Source organism: Vidua macroura, chromosome 20 (assembly GCF_024509145.1).
Source record: "Vidua macroura isolate BioBank_ID:100142 chromosome 20, ASM2450914v1, whole genome shotgun sequence".
NCBI lineage: Eukaryota > Metazoa > Chordata > Aves > Passeriformes > Viduidae > Vidua > Vidua macroura.
Window position 1 is genome coordinate 1,152,670 of NC_071590.1, and position 13,490 is coordinate 1,166,159.

Genomic DNA, 13,490 nt, shown 5'->3' on the forward strand with positions numbered 1-13,490 from the left:
TAGGATGCAGGCAGGAGGCTGAGGACCCCATCTTGCAGAGATGGGCTGGGGTGACGCAGCCCTTCCCCACCACCCTGGGTGACGCAGCCCTTCCCAACAACCCCGCTCCACCCAGGGCTGGGGTGGGGAGGGCAACGCCTTTGGGCACTGTCACAGGGTGGTGGCATCACCAGGACTGAGGGACACGATTCTCCTCCTCCCACTTCTCTGGAGCACTGGTAGAACACAAACTTTGCTCCGTGCACCCTCAGGAGCGCTCGGGCTGCCCTCGCCCACCCTGCTGCCTGTGGGATCCCCTCTCGCCACGCACCGTGCCTGCTGGAGGGAGCCTTGGTTTCCAGCTTGCTGCTGCTGCCAGCGCGGCTCCCGGTGCTGCCGGATCCGGCCCCGCGGGCTGCCAGGATGCCCCCGACGGGCGGCAGGAGGATGCTGGCGCTGGCAGGCCCGGACGGCAGCGCGGCGCTCCGGGGGCAGCAGCAGTGCCAAATTGGGGTTCTAGCCCTTTAAATCCGATCCGGTACTGCAAAAAAAGGACGAGCGAGCAGGAGAGAGCCTTCAGACTCTTTTAATTAAAGCTTGTACCATATTCTGTATTCCCAAGTCGCGGCAGCCGCCCGCGCTTCCCCAGGACACCTCAGCTCTGTCTCCGGCACGGCATGGACGGGCACCGCGGCTCACCGGGCACCGGCGGCTGGAGGTACGCGCGGGGGGGACGGGGCTGCGGGCACGGCTTCTCCCCGCTCCCGGCTGGCAGCTGGGAGCATCCCCCTGCTTTTCCCATGTGTTTTCCTTTGCCGGGGAGAAAGTCTCACGCGTGGCTGTGGCTCACGCGGGGCCGGTGGCAGGAGGAGCCCTCCTACCGCGCACCTGGGGCCCGGGGCTGCCTGTCCTGCCACCTCCGCTCCCTTCCCTCTCCTTTCCTTCCCTTTTAAATCATTGAGTGCATGACCCAGAGTTGTGGCTTTTTCCCCCTCGCTGCTTAAATCCCGGAGCTGCCGTTCAGCAGAAGATAAGTTGGGATGCCTGGCCCATAAATCACGGCAGAAGTTGGTCCCCGCCGCGCTGCCGCCGCTCGGCTCCTCTCGTCCCCCCGTCTCTCCCAGGTTAGGAGAGTTTTGCCACATCCTTCCATGCGCATTGCACTCGCAATGCAGAGCAGTTCTGGAGAGCCTCGCGGAGCGAATCCCGGGTTATTGGGAACGACAGCGTTGTTTGCACGCCGGAGTCTCCACTCCCCAGCACTGTCACCCACCCCAGCCTTAGCTGGGCTGATAAATCGCCCTTCAGCAGGAGCCCTGTGCCCAGAGAACATTTAACTGTGAACTGCCCCACTCAGCCAGTGATTTTCCTCTCCCCCTCTCCTCCTTAACAGAGTGATTCTCTGTTTATTTTTCCACGCAACGTGGCTTTTTCCTTAAATTATGGATTGTCGTTCCTTCATCCCCGTTTCAGGTGGGTGCATCCTTAAGGTGCCCTGACTGTGATGAGAGCCTGTTTGAGTCTTTGCAGCCGGGTCCCAGGTGAGGCTGGGTCCCTGGGAGCCTCTCTCCCTCCGCGATCCATGCAGGAGAGAGGCTGTGCCAGCAAACATTTATCCTGGTGCCTATTGGAGGTTAATAACACTTTTGACAAATAGCAGCCTCCTCGAGGCTTGAAATAGGATTGGAAAAGCAGCCACTAATCTCCTTGAGATGTGCTCGATGGTGGCCACCTCTCAGGAAATCAGGAGAGGAGCTGTTTATGTTCTGTGTGTTGAGGCGTTAGCACAGCAAAAAAAAAAAAAAAACAAAAAAAAACCACCCGCTTTTCTTAATCCACTGGGAAAAACTATGCCTCGCCTTCACCTCCCAGTATGGAGGGCTTGGGGAGGGAATCCTGTGAGCTCAGCATGGCCCAAAGCCCACAGGACCATGGGGCTGCACAGCTGGGTCAGGAAAATGGGGGTTTTTCTCCTCACCAATGGTGTTTGCCATCAACGAGGGAGAGACGGGACCGGGAACTTGGAAGTGAGCAGGGAGAGCAGAGCCGTGGGTCAGAGAATGAGCATCTGAGCAGCAGCACCTGCAGGGATCAGGTGGTTTGTGGGCAGCAAAACACTTTGCCTTGGACAGTGAAGGAGTGAAACTTGGAGAGGAGGGGGCACAGAGCCTGAAAGGAAAAGCAGAGGTGCCAGGACACAGGGAAATCCAAGGCACGGCTCCGTGCTGAACTCATGGAATGCGGGGCAGTGCAGGCAGAGGGATGCTGGGCACCCCAGGGCTTTGGGATTATTGGTTTTCCCTGCTTTCCTCAGCAGCTCCCACCCCTTGGTAGTGCTTTAGCCATCTGTGACTTTGGCGACATTAGGAAGGAGCTGTGACGGAGAGGTGGGATAATGGCTCCATTGTTCCCAGCTCCAAGGGAAGAAAATGACCTGGCAAGGAAACCTGAAAGCACCTGAAAGTTAAAAAGCCCTGTTCCCATGGTCTGAGCAGGGCTGCAGGCAAGCTCTTCTCGGGTGAGGCCCCTGGAACCTGTTCCCTCCACCCTGCAGAACTGGAGAACACCGAGCAGGGTTTGCAAACCATCAAAAAATAAAAGCAACATGTTGAAAGATGAAAAAAATGTGCATCTTTTTTCAGCAAAGCAGCTCAAGCACACGGAGGGTGGGGAGTAATTATTTATAGTGCCATCAGCAGAAATAATAGAATGAATTGAAGGGCTGAAAAGTTTTGCTGACTCTCAGGGAATGCGTCCTGGCACGGATGGATCATTCCCGGGCCCAGCCCTTCGTATCTCCAGTGCTCCCAAGAGCAGCCTGGAGACACAGCAGAGCCTGGGATCCAGGGAGAGCGGCTGGGAGCTGATCCCAGTGGGAGGATGGAGCTTCCGTGGCAGCTCCCACCTCCCTCCCGAGCCTCCTATGCTGCCCGAGCCCAGAGCTGTGTCCCGCTGGATGCCTGAGCACGGGAGGAGCAGCGCACTGCGAGGGGAAGGGCTGGGTGCCCAGGTTTGGCTTTTCCATTTCATTCTGGGAACACTGAGATTCGGAAGGGAGGTGAGGGGATGTTTTTGAGATCAGCAATTAGTGTGATCTGCTGTTTTGTGCTCTGTAATTTTGCTCAGAGTGCAGGGTTTCAGTCACTCCTGAACCTGGGCGTTGGGAGGACTGGCAGGCACGGGCAGGGAATTGCTCAACTGGAATCTATCGCTCATGTTAAAGGTAACCTGCACCAGGGTTTCTTTTCTAAAGGGAGATAATTGAGTTTGAACTCCTCTTTGTGGGGATTTTCGTTGGCATTTCCCCCCTTTTCTTCACCCAGGAATGGTGAGGTGTGCCAAGCTCCTCCCTCCCCATCCGGGCTGATGTTGGAGGTGGCCACTGAGGCTGATGCAGGTGGGAAGGGTGAAGTTGAATCCTGATTGAGCAGCAGGCTCTGAGCAAGTGTAGCAGAGTCGCCAGCATTCCCCAGGGACAGGCTGGACTCTGTGGGACAGGCTCTGAGCAGCCCCAGAACCCTTTCCTTCCCCAGGCTTCGTGATAGCACCACCAGGGACCTTCCCCAGGTGGGCACAAAGGGCTGAGTTTAAAGGTCCCACCGGGTCTTTTGCTCCATCTTGCCCTGCCTGTCCATCTCCAACCAGCTGAGATTTTTCTGCTCCAAACTAGAGCTGAATTTCTGAGGAAAAGGTAGGAAAATAATTCTCTTTTTATTGTTGGCAATAACCTTTCCTACCTCCTTGACTCTGTAGAGTGGAAAAAGCCCAGGAACAGAAGGCAGAACTCTCGTTTCTGCTTTCCCTTTGCCAGTCACCTTTAAACAAAGGGAACCCAGCAGGATGTCTGGAGCAGGAAGGGACCAACATGGATCTGGCAGAGATAAAACCTAAATTTACTACTTCGAGCTCCTAGAATCTAATAGATTCTTCTATTTAGAGCAAGGGATGTTTGTCAAGCCCATTCTCCAACACTGGCAGGGTATTGCAGTTGGAATTAATCTGATAAATTAAAAGCAGTCTGAAGTGGTAAAAATGCAGCATATGAGTGAAATTGCATGGTTATTGAGGGAAATGCTTGAGGGACAGACACCAGCACGGTGTGTCAGGCTGGGGGTGGCAGAGCCATGGCCAGGGGATGGCAGGATCCAGACATGGACCTGCAGGGATGGATCATCCTGATCGTGGTCATCTGTTGTGCTCATCCGGGTGGCTTGGCTGGGCTCGGGTGGCATTTCAGAGCAGGTTCATCCACCTCACGCTCTGCTCTTGTCTTCTTTGATGTTTTCATCCCTTTTTTCCCCTTCTTTGGGTCATGTTTTAGCCTTTTGAGCAGAAGCCACTGCCAGGGCATTATTTTAAGCCCCCAGTTTAATGGAAGGAGGTGAGAGGCTGCCTAGACAATGCAAACCTTGTGTTCCATGGTCACCCAGAGACTGCCAGAAATCCATGTCTGCTGGAGGCTGGTCCTTAAATAGAGTTAAATCGTGGTGGGAGCCCTGGGGATCCTGGAGAGCAGATTTTCAAGAAAGTCATGTACAGATGTTGCCCAGTTTAATGCAGGTTTCACCCTTTAAATCCTCTTGTGCTCAGAACTGACTGACTCTGGGTCGCTCCTGGCTTCAGCCAAAGCCTGGACTCCATTCTGAGACCTGCCCAAGCACTCTGGGAGTCTCAGGCACTGTTTCAAAAGGGATTAATAAACCCTCAGGAGCTGCTGATGCTTCACTGGGAGTTGGCGGGAGGCCCCTGCTGATTTTGGAAAGGTTTCTCCTGGAGGCTCCACTGCAGGAGCAAAGGGAGGAAGGGGCTGGCACCCCCAGAGCTGCAGATGAAACAGGAACCTATTCAGAATGTGCTTTTATTTTTGCTGCCTCATAAATCCACGGTGGCAAAGCAGCCTACGGAGCTGGGAAGGGATTAACTTGGGAAGAGTGAAGGTCTCCCAGGGGTTAAGCACAAGAAAGCTGCTGGTTCTCAAGAACAGGGAGCTGCCGAGGAGCTGCTGCTGTTGTGGTGGAGTCACCCGGCCTGGCTGCCCCAGAGATGTTTGTGGCTTGTAAGGATCTGCAACCCCCCTGACACCTCAGCTGGCTCCAGGCCTGGGGCTGTGCAGGAGACAGTGGGAGAGTGTCACAGAATCCTGGAACGCCAGGCTGGAAGGGAGCCCCGAGGGTCACTGGTGCCACCTCCCTGCTCAGGCAGGGCCATCCCAGAGCACAGGGCACAGCACTGTGTGCACAGGGCTCTGGAGTATCCCCGCCGAGGGAGACTCCAGCCCCTCCCTGGGCAGCCTGTTCAGGGCTGGGCACTGCCCAGGGCAGAAGTTCTGCCTCCTGGGCAGGGGCAGTTCCTGGGCTCAGGCCCTGCCCGTGGCTCTGGTGCCACTGCTGGGCCCCGGAGCAGAGCCTGGGCCCTGCTCTGCCCTCCCTGCACACAGGGACAGCCAGGCCTGAGGGCCCCTCTCAGCTGGGGCTCCTCTCCAGGCTGAGCAGCCCCAGCTCCCTCAGCCTTTCCTGGGCGCAGAGATGCTCCAGGCCCTCCTCATCTTCACAGCCTGAGCTGGCCCCACTCCAGGAGCTCCTGTCCCTGCTGTGCTGAGGATCCAGGGCTGGACTCAGCACCCCAGAGGTGCCCCCAGGGCTGGGCAGGTGGGCAGGATCCCTCCCTGACCCTCTGGCAAAGTGGCAGCAGGGGCAGGGATCTACTGTCAATGGTGGCTCCTGGGAAGGGCAAAGTTCCTCTGTCCTGGTGACGGACAGGAGGGTGTTATGACATGTGACTGTCACATGTGTTAACTGCTGTCACGTGGAGCTGTGACAGTGCCAAGCAGCTTCTGTTGGGTGGCACTGTCCCCTGGCACCACAATCCATGCAGAGCTGTGTTGCTTTGGTAAGTTCCTCTCAATGAGTTCACATGCAAAATCCCATTTTCTGGAACAAAAGGTGCAGATCACAGAGCTGTTGTAATGCAAATAACACCAGTGGGATTAATCCCAACCCCCCCCCCCAAAAAAAAAAAAAAAAAAAACCCAGAGAAAAGCCTGAGGGGGCAGGATCCTATTCAGCTGCACCCTGGCACAGCAGGAGTCCCACTGCTCCCACCCCATGGAGCCCACAGCTGTTCCAAGTTCCTGATGAATACTCAGTGGAAAGGAGATCCAGGCAGTTTGGATAATCCATAGAAACAAGCTGGAAGAGTGGATGGATTCTTTTCTCCATGAGGTTGTTCTGCGAATGGAAGGTGCAGTTTTGTCCCGTGACCTGACTGAAGCAATAGTGCTCTCTTTGGGGTACTTGGTAAATATCCTGTTCCCTCCTGGAACAGAAGCTGTAAAAGGGGCTTTCTCTGGGATACAGGAAGGAGATGGATCTGTGGAAAATGCTGTCCCTGCTCTTTCCAGCTGAGCTGAACCATGTGGAAGGGTGGGTGATGAGGTGATAAGGGCTTATTCCTGTTCTGGCACTAAAGGCAAGGGGGCTCTACCTGGGGTCTCATTTAATGCTTGAGAAAACCACTGCAGCTCCAGAGAGACTGGGAGCAGCCAGAGGCTCCAGGAAACCCTGGAGAGCCCTGCTGGTCCCTGTTTCAGCCGTGTGCTCTGCACAGGCCAGCAGAGCTGGCTCTGGATCCGAGCGGGGCCCCCCAGATGGCTCCAGGGTCAGGAGCCAAGTGTCAAAGCCACTGCTGGGGGCAGTGAAGGCGTCCCTGCCTGGGCAGGGGGGGACTGAGACAGGCTCCTCCAACCCAAACCAGTCTGGGATCCGTGAGAAGCCTTGGCAATCCCGTGATGCTTGTCTGGAGGTGCAGGCTGGATGAGAGGAGATGCTGTGTCCGTGTACATCCATGGACAGGGGGACAGGAGTGCCTTGGGGGCATAGAGGGGACCTCGGTGCCAGCCACGGGCACTGGGCCTGTGGGCATCCTTGTGCTGCTGCTCTGGCTCAGCAGGTCTGTGAGCCTGGAGCCCCAGAGGCCAGAGGGGATTGCTCTGGACTGACAGGCCAGCTCTTGAGGGCAGGGAAGGGGTGACCATGGCAGCTGCAGGCAGAAGGGGCAGGAAGGGAAGGGGAGGGGGAGGCTGGGGAGGTTCCCTGGGCTTTCCCAGCGGTTCCAGAGAAGCTTTGCAGTGGGCTTGTAAGGAAACACAAGGTTCCCCATGGCCTTGTCCTAAGGACTGTCCCCTGTGGGCACCCCGTTCATGTGTTCTCGTGTGCCTCTGGAGAGAAAACACCAAAATGAGGTCGGTTTATAAAAATTAATGGCAGGGTGAGAGAGGCAGCTGTGGGGGGAGTCCAGACCTGGCAGCCCCTGGTGCGGGGCTCCAGCCCCTGGCAGGGCTGCAGAGCAGAGTGGGATGGAGAGCATCCTTTGCATGGGTGTTTGTACAGCACAGCAGGCTCTGGTCCGACAGCAGAACCCAGAACTCCCTCTGGGACCTGGAGAAACCAGTCTGCTGTTACACTGACATGAACAGTCTGCCAGGTGCCTTCCCTCCTCCCTCCCTGCCACCCCTCAGGCCACTACCCCAGGCAAGCTCATCAAGGTCCCTTAAAGCTATTAGGTTTTGGTGATGCCATGCCTGAGATTCGCCCTAAAGGGTTTGAAAGAACAGATTAGCTGAGTTTAAGAGTGAATTATGAAGAGAACCTGTTCTGTGCAAAGCACAGGGTCACCAGTGATGATTCACTGGGCTTCTTCTTGACCAATCGTTAAACACTTTATGTCCAAACTGTGATCCACATAAAATTGCTGGAACATTTCTTGCAGCTCTCAGTGTCCAGCAGCTCCAGGAGGAAATATTTGCTTTTCTGGCAGTAGGAAAAAAGCTGCAGAGACTCGGGGCATTGGTATTGGAGCTGCATCCTTGGGACTCTCTCTCTAGCGAGGACAAATTCCCCTCTCACCTCATCTCTTGAAGAAGGGCAAGTGCAGCCCATTCCTCCTCCAACTTCCCAGCTCTTCTCAACCCCTGCTGAAAACTTCCTGAGTTGAAGGCTGTCTGTCACTTTCAATGCATTATTTTATTCATCTTTTGAGCACTTGATGTCTTCCAGGAAAAATTCAACAACATAATTGGGCACGATTTGCAAAAACACTTCCTCTGCCTTTTTCTTTTTTTGAAACCATTTCTTGATAATTTCCTTGTGTATCTCTTATGTCTGGTGCTGTGAGAAACAGCAAGTGTTTGTTCTCTATTGCCTTTGCTCCGTGATTTTGAGGATGTGATAAAACTCTGGTTTAAATAAGTGTTTCCTGCATCCCTTTCAAGCATCTCTTTGCCAGGCTGAAGGGTCCTGACTTGTCAATCTGTTTCTGTGCAGAATTCACTCTCTGCCTCTGTCCAAGCTCCTTTCCCTCCTCTCACTCTTCCTCGTTCTGTTATCTCCCTTCCCGAGTGCTCCGAGCAGGGATTTGCTCATCCTGCAGGTGCACAGCAGAGCCAGGCAGCAGCACAGTTCCAGTTTGTTCTGTTTCTCTGACAGAAATCTCTCATGTCGGATTTTCCTGTGGCTCTTTCCAAAAGCAGCCTCCACATCCCCCCAGTGACTCCTTCCTGGCCAGCAAGGCTGAGTCCAGAGCTCAGCATTTGGTGGGGAGACCATGGGACTTTTTCTCCTGAGCAGGATTTGGCTCTGAAAATCAGCTCTTTAGACCTCAGACACTGGATTTTGTAAGATTTTTGTGCAGCTGTTGCACCAGTTCAGAGTTTGCTCATCCTGCTTGACTCTGTGCTATTAAGGAAAGTTGTCACTGCACTCACACACCTCCAGTCCCCAGGTAATTTCCCTGTCACTGAGTCTATTTTACAGGGCTCTCTGGGGCTGCAGTGGGAAGTTGTTTCCATTACGAAAACTGACTGTTCATCTTTGTTTCTGCCTCCTTTTCCCATCTCCTCTGGAATGAAAAGGAATACAAACAATTCCCAGGCCCTTTCAGCCTCTCCTGAGCTGTGCTGGGTGCTCACCCATCCTCCACAACCCCCTGTCAGAATTCCTTCCCCTTCTGCTTCTGACCAGGCTGTGGTGTCACCTTTTGCAAGTTGTTGTTCAGACCCCTTTTTGGCCGACCCCACTGCTCCTGTCCGAGCAGTTTGTCACAGCCAGGGATCTCTTTCCTCCCTGGATACACTTTGAGCAGTGCCTTTTAACTCCCCTGCTCTGCTGGGTTGCTGCACAACCTTTTTTCCTTTTACCTCTGGTTGGTTTATCAGTCTGTGATTATTCCAGGTTTGCAATAGAGAGTTTAAAGCAGTTATTTTAATCCTTTAACTTCTCCTTTTTTATTTCTATTCGAGCAGCTTCTCAATTTTTTAATGTTATATAATTTTTTAATTATATAACAATCGGTATAGTGTGTGTTTCTACATATATACCTTTTTCTAATTAATATAAAATTTATGTATTTACCACAATACATATATATATAGTCAGGTGTATATATACACACACACACACATATATATATATACACACACATACATATATATATATGTGTATGTATACATATATATAAATACATGGTGCATTCATATTTGCAGTTATAGGAACAATTCTGACACCTTGGATTGTTCCTGGCTATCTCAGAGCCAAACAGAGTTTGTTTTCTGCTTCCAGAATTGATGTTTTTCCATCCAACAGTTCTTTATCGTTCCCCAGCTCTGCCAAGGCCAGCGCTGCCCCATGTCCCCAAGTGCCACATACCCATGTGGGTTAAACCCCCAGGGCAGGGGATCCAGCAGGGGGGCAGAAGCTGGGATGGGGTGCCTGGAGGAAGCTCCCTGCTCCTTTGGAAGGAAGGGCTTGAGCCAAGGCTTTTCCCTGCACTGGAGTCACCTCCCAGCGTGTCTTTGGGGGCTTTGCCCTGTGTCAATCACTGATCCTCACCGAACGTGGAGAAACCCCAATTTCCTGCCTGTTTTTCCCTGTGGGATGAGATGTGTGAGCTCTGCTCTGCCCTAGCGATGTTCGGGCATTTCCTGGGCTGGAGCTGGAGCAGCTCCTGAGCTCTGAGCGCTGAAGCTCCGGCCCTGCTCTCTGCTGTGCCCAGTCCCTGCCTGACCCTCGGGCACGGGTGCCCTCCTCCCTCTTGAGTGGCTGCACCCCGAGTGGCTCAGAGCTGCCCAGGGCCACCTCCTCCTCCTCCCTGGGCAGTTGTGCCAGGGCTTGACCACCTTTCCAGGAAGGAATTTCCCTAAAATCCACCCTGAGCCTCCCCTGGCCCAGCCTGAGGCCGTTCCCTCTCCTCCTGTCCCTGTTCCCTGGCAGCACAGCCCGACCCCCCCGGCTGTCCCCTCCTGTCAGGAGCTGTGCAGAGCCACAAGGTCCCCCCTGAGCCTCCTTTTCTCCAGGCTGAGCCCCTTTCCAGCTGCCTCAGCTGCTCCTGGGGCTCCAGCCCCTCCCCAGCTCCGTTCCCTGCCCTGGAAACGCTCCAACCCCTCAGGGTCTGCATTGTCCTCAGGGGCCCAGGGCTGACCCCAGATTTGAATTTTGGCCCCACCAATATTGAGTGAAGTAATAATTAACCATCACCACTCGCCCATTGATGGCAATTTCAAACCCCTTTCATTTTGAAATCACTCCTGCATTGCTGTGACAGTGGTCAAATGAGAGGTGGCAGGACTATTCGAGCAGGCCTAAATTAAGTAATAATTGAAATGTTTGAAGGAAAATGAGAATGGTTGTCAGGGTCAGCCTGAAATATGTCTTGCTAGCAGCTTGCAGAAGAATTCTCATGAAAATTGCAGTGCTGTATGAGCCATGATTGGCTTTTATTTCAAAATAAATAAGTTCAACAGGAGAGAAAGGGGGAGGACACACAAAAGCACCGTTCATAAGATGTATAATCAAATTAAAACTTTTGCACATTGATATTGCACGAGGTAAAGCTTCAGAGTTTAAATACAGAATAGATTTTGTTTACCAAAACCCCAGAATGTTTGAAAGCACATTGGACTAATTTATGGGTCCCATGCTTTATGGAGTATTTATTTAATTTGGGAAAATGAGGCCCCTTTTGATAAGCAATAGCTCAAAGTGCTGCTGAAGAACAACAGCAGCAAAGAAGAAGTTATCTTAGAGATCTCAAGAGCTGCCAGCCCAGTCCTGGTTTAGAAAAACATGTAAATTCAAGTGCAGTGACTTCAGTCAATGGCACAGAGCACACACTGAGGTGCAGAGACTGTGTCCTTTTTTCTTACAAATCCTTACACTTGCTTTCCTCAGCCAGGAAAAGGAGTTCCTGATTTCCTCAGGAGCACCAAGAGCTTTGTGCTGTAACAGCCCAGGATCACTGAAATCACCTGGCACTCGTGCTCTGGGCTGGGGACAAGGTGGGCCTTGGGCACTGGTCACACCGGATGGGCTTGGAGTTCTGTCCAACCTCAGAGACTCCATAAATGAGGTTCTGTAGCACAGGGCCACTTTCAGAGGATCACTCTGAGATGGCAGGAGAGGTGACAATGTTTTAGGTATTCACCATCTGGATCCCAGTGCTTCCCTTGTTTCAAAGGCTGGGATCAAGCCTTGGTGCTGTCAGAGCCCTGGGGGCAGTGACCCTGTCCTGGGGCCACCCAGGAGGGATTGTCCTGCTCTGCTCTGGGCTGGGCCAGCCTCATCTCGAATGCTATGTGATGTTTGGGGCACCACAATGTAGGAAAGCCATGAATCCATTAAGGAAAGCCATGAATCCAACAGGAAGCATCCAAAGGAGGCCAGGAAGAAAATGAATGGCCTTGAGAGGAAGAGGAGCAGCTGAGGGCACTGGAATGTTCAGCTGGAGGAGACTGAGGGGAGACTCATCACGGTTCCATCGTCCTCATGAGGGGCAGAGGAGGGGCAGACACTGATTTCTGCTCTGTGGGACAGGGACAGGAACAGCTGGAGCTGGGCCAGGGCAGGCTCAGGCTGGAGATCAGGAAAGGCTCTTCCCCCAGAGGGTGCTGGGCACTGCCCAGGCTGCCCAGGGAATGGGCACGGCCCCGAGGCTGCCAGAGCTCCAGGAGCTCCTGGGGATGCCCAGGCTGGGATTGTTGGGGTGTCTGTGCAGGGCCAGGAGCTGGACTGGATGATCCCTGGGGGTCCCTTCCAGCACAGGACATTCTGTGATTCTGTGATGCCCTGAGCATCCTCACCTGGGTCTCACCCACACCCTGCCCAGGGAGCCCATTTCAGCCCAGCCTCCTGCAGGTACCTTTGTTCCCACTCTGTCTCCTGGCTGCACCTCCACTGCAGCTTTGTTTTCATCTGCTCCTGGCCAAGCTTTTTGGGTAGAGCTCGGGTGGAATCTCTCCATTTTCCAGAGTGTCACCAGCACTCAGCTCTGCTCACAGAGTTCAGAGCCTGCAAGACCCTCGGGGAGAGCTCTCCCTGCTCTGGGACCACCTTGGGCACTGCTTTGGTCATTCCCACCATGCAGCAGATCCCCCTCTGCCCTCCTGAGCCGACATTGCAGCCTGGAATCTCTCCTGCTGGCTCAGTGCCACCATGAGGAGCAGGAGCGTGGGTTGGGGATGAGCTTGGCTTCCCTGCTGGAATTTCCAGGAGCTGATGCTGCAGCCAGGAGCAGGATGTGGAGGTGGGATGGAGGAGGCCTCCTTGGCTGGCTGAGCACATCCGTGCCCTCACACTGCTGCTGAAGCCCAGCTGCAGCCTGGGCATCTCTGAGAGCCCAAAGCCTGGTATGCACCTCCCCTGGCCCAGGGGCTGCAGCTCTGAGTCAGAACAGCTCTGCCATTCCCCAGGGCAGCTCTGCCATTCCAGAGCAGCTCTGCCATTCCACACTGATTTCCCTGCTATCCAGCCTGGCCATGCTCACCAACACCTGCTGCAGCCTGGCTTAGAGCCAGGCCTGCCGGGTTTGGACCTAAACCCTGTTCCTCTTTGGTTCTGCTCGTGCTCCATTCCTGGCTGGGGCTTTGAGGCCAGGAGCCTCTCGCTCTGCACAAACTGGTGCTTCCATCTTCACAGCAGAAGCATTTCCAGGGAATTTGCTGCAGCACACAGCAATTATGTGATGGAAGTTGGGTGAAAGGGAGCAGGAATAATTTTTGCAAGTTCGGCCAACAAAATCTTGTTCATTTTTGTTGTTGTTTTTTTCTTTCCCATACCTTGGCAAGACTCTTTCCTGTTTTTCTTTCATTCCATGGCAAATGCACAATAGGAACAAGAGGTCGATCACTCGGAATTGTCAATTTATAATTTTTCTGACGTTGCCAGTTGCTTTTTCTAAAGACCATAAGCAGTGTGTGAAGCTCTTGTTGGGTAACAGACATAATTGGATGATTTCTAAATTTCCAAGAGCTTTTAGGTAGTCAGCACACTCCTTCCCTAATATTCTGTAGCTCTGTTTTTGTGCTAATAAACTGAATTGTTTAAGTCAAATTGACCCCAGAAGTGCCACCCTGCAGATTTTGGGAACAGGATATAAAGGCAAAAAATAGCAGCTGGAATGAAAGTTTCTGTGAAAGAATCCCAGGATGTCAAAAATAGTATTTTTGTCCAAATCCTTTCAGC

General features: G+C 53.4%; 1 protein-coding gene across 1 annotated transcript in view; it reads left to right on the plus strand.

Moving 5' to 3' along the window:
* The first annotated feature begins 503 nt into the window (after positions 1-503).
* CALN1 (calneuron 1) overlaps positions 504-13,490 on the plus strand; it is a 147,748-nt gene continuing 134,761 nt past the window's right edge. Inside the window, exon 1 of the mRNA XM_053995674.1 lies at positions 504-697. The gene's annotated coding sequence lies outside the window, so the exon portion shown is untranslated. The remainder of the gene's footprint in view (positions 698-13,490) is intronic.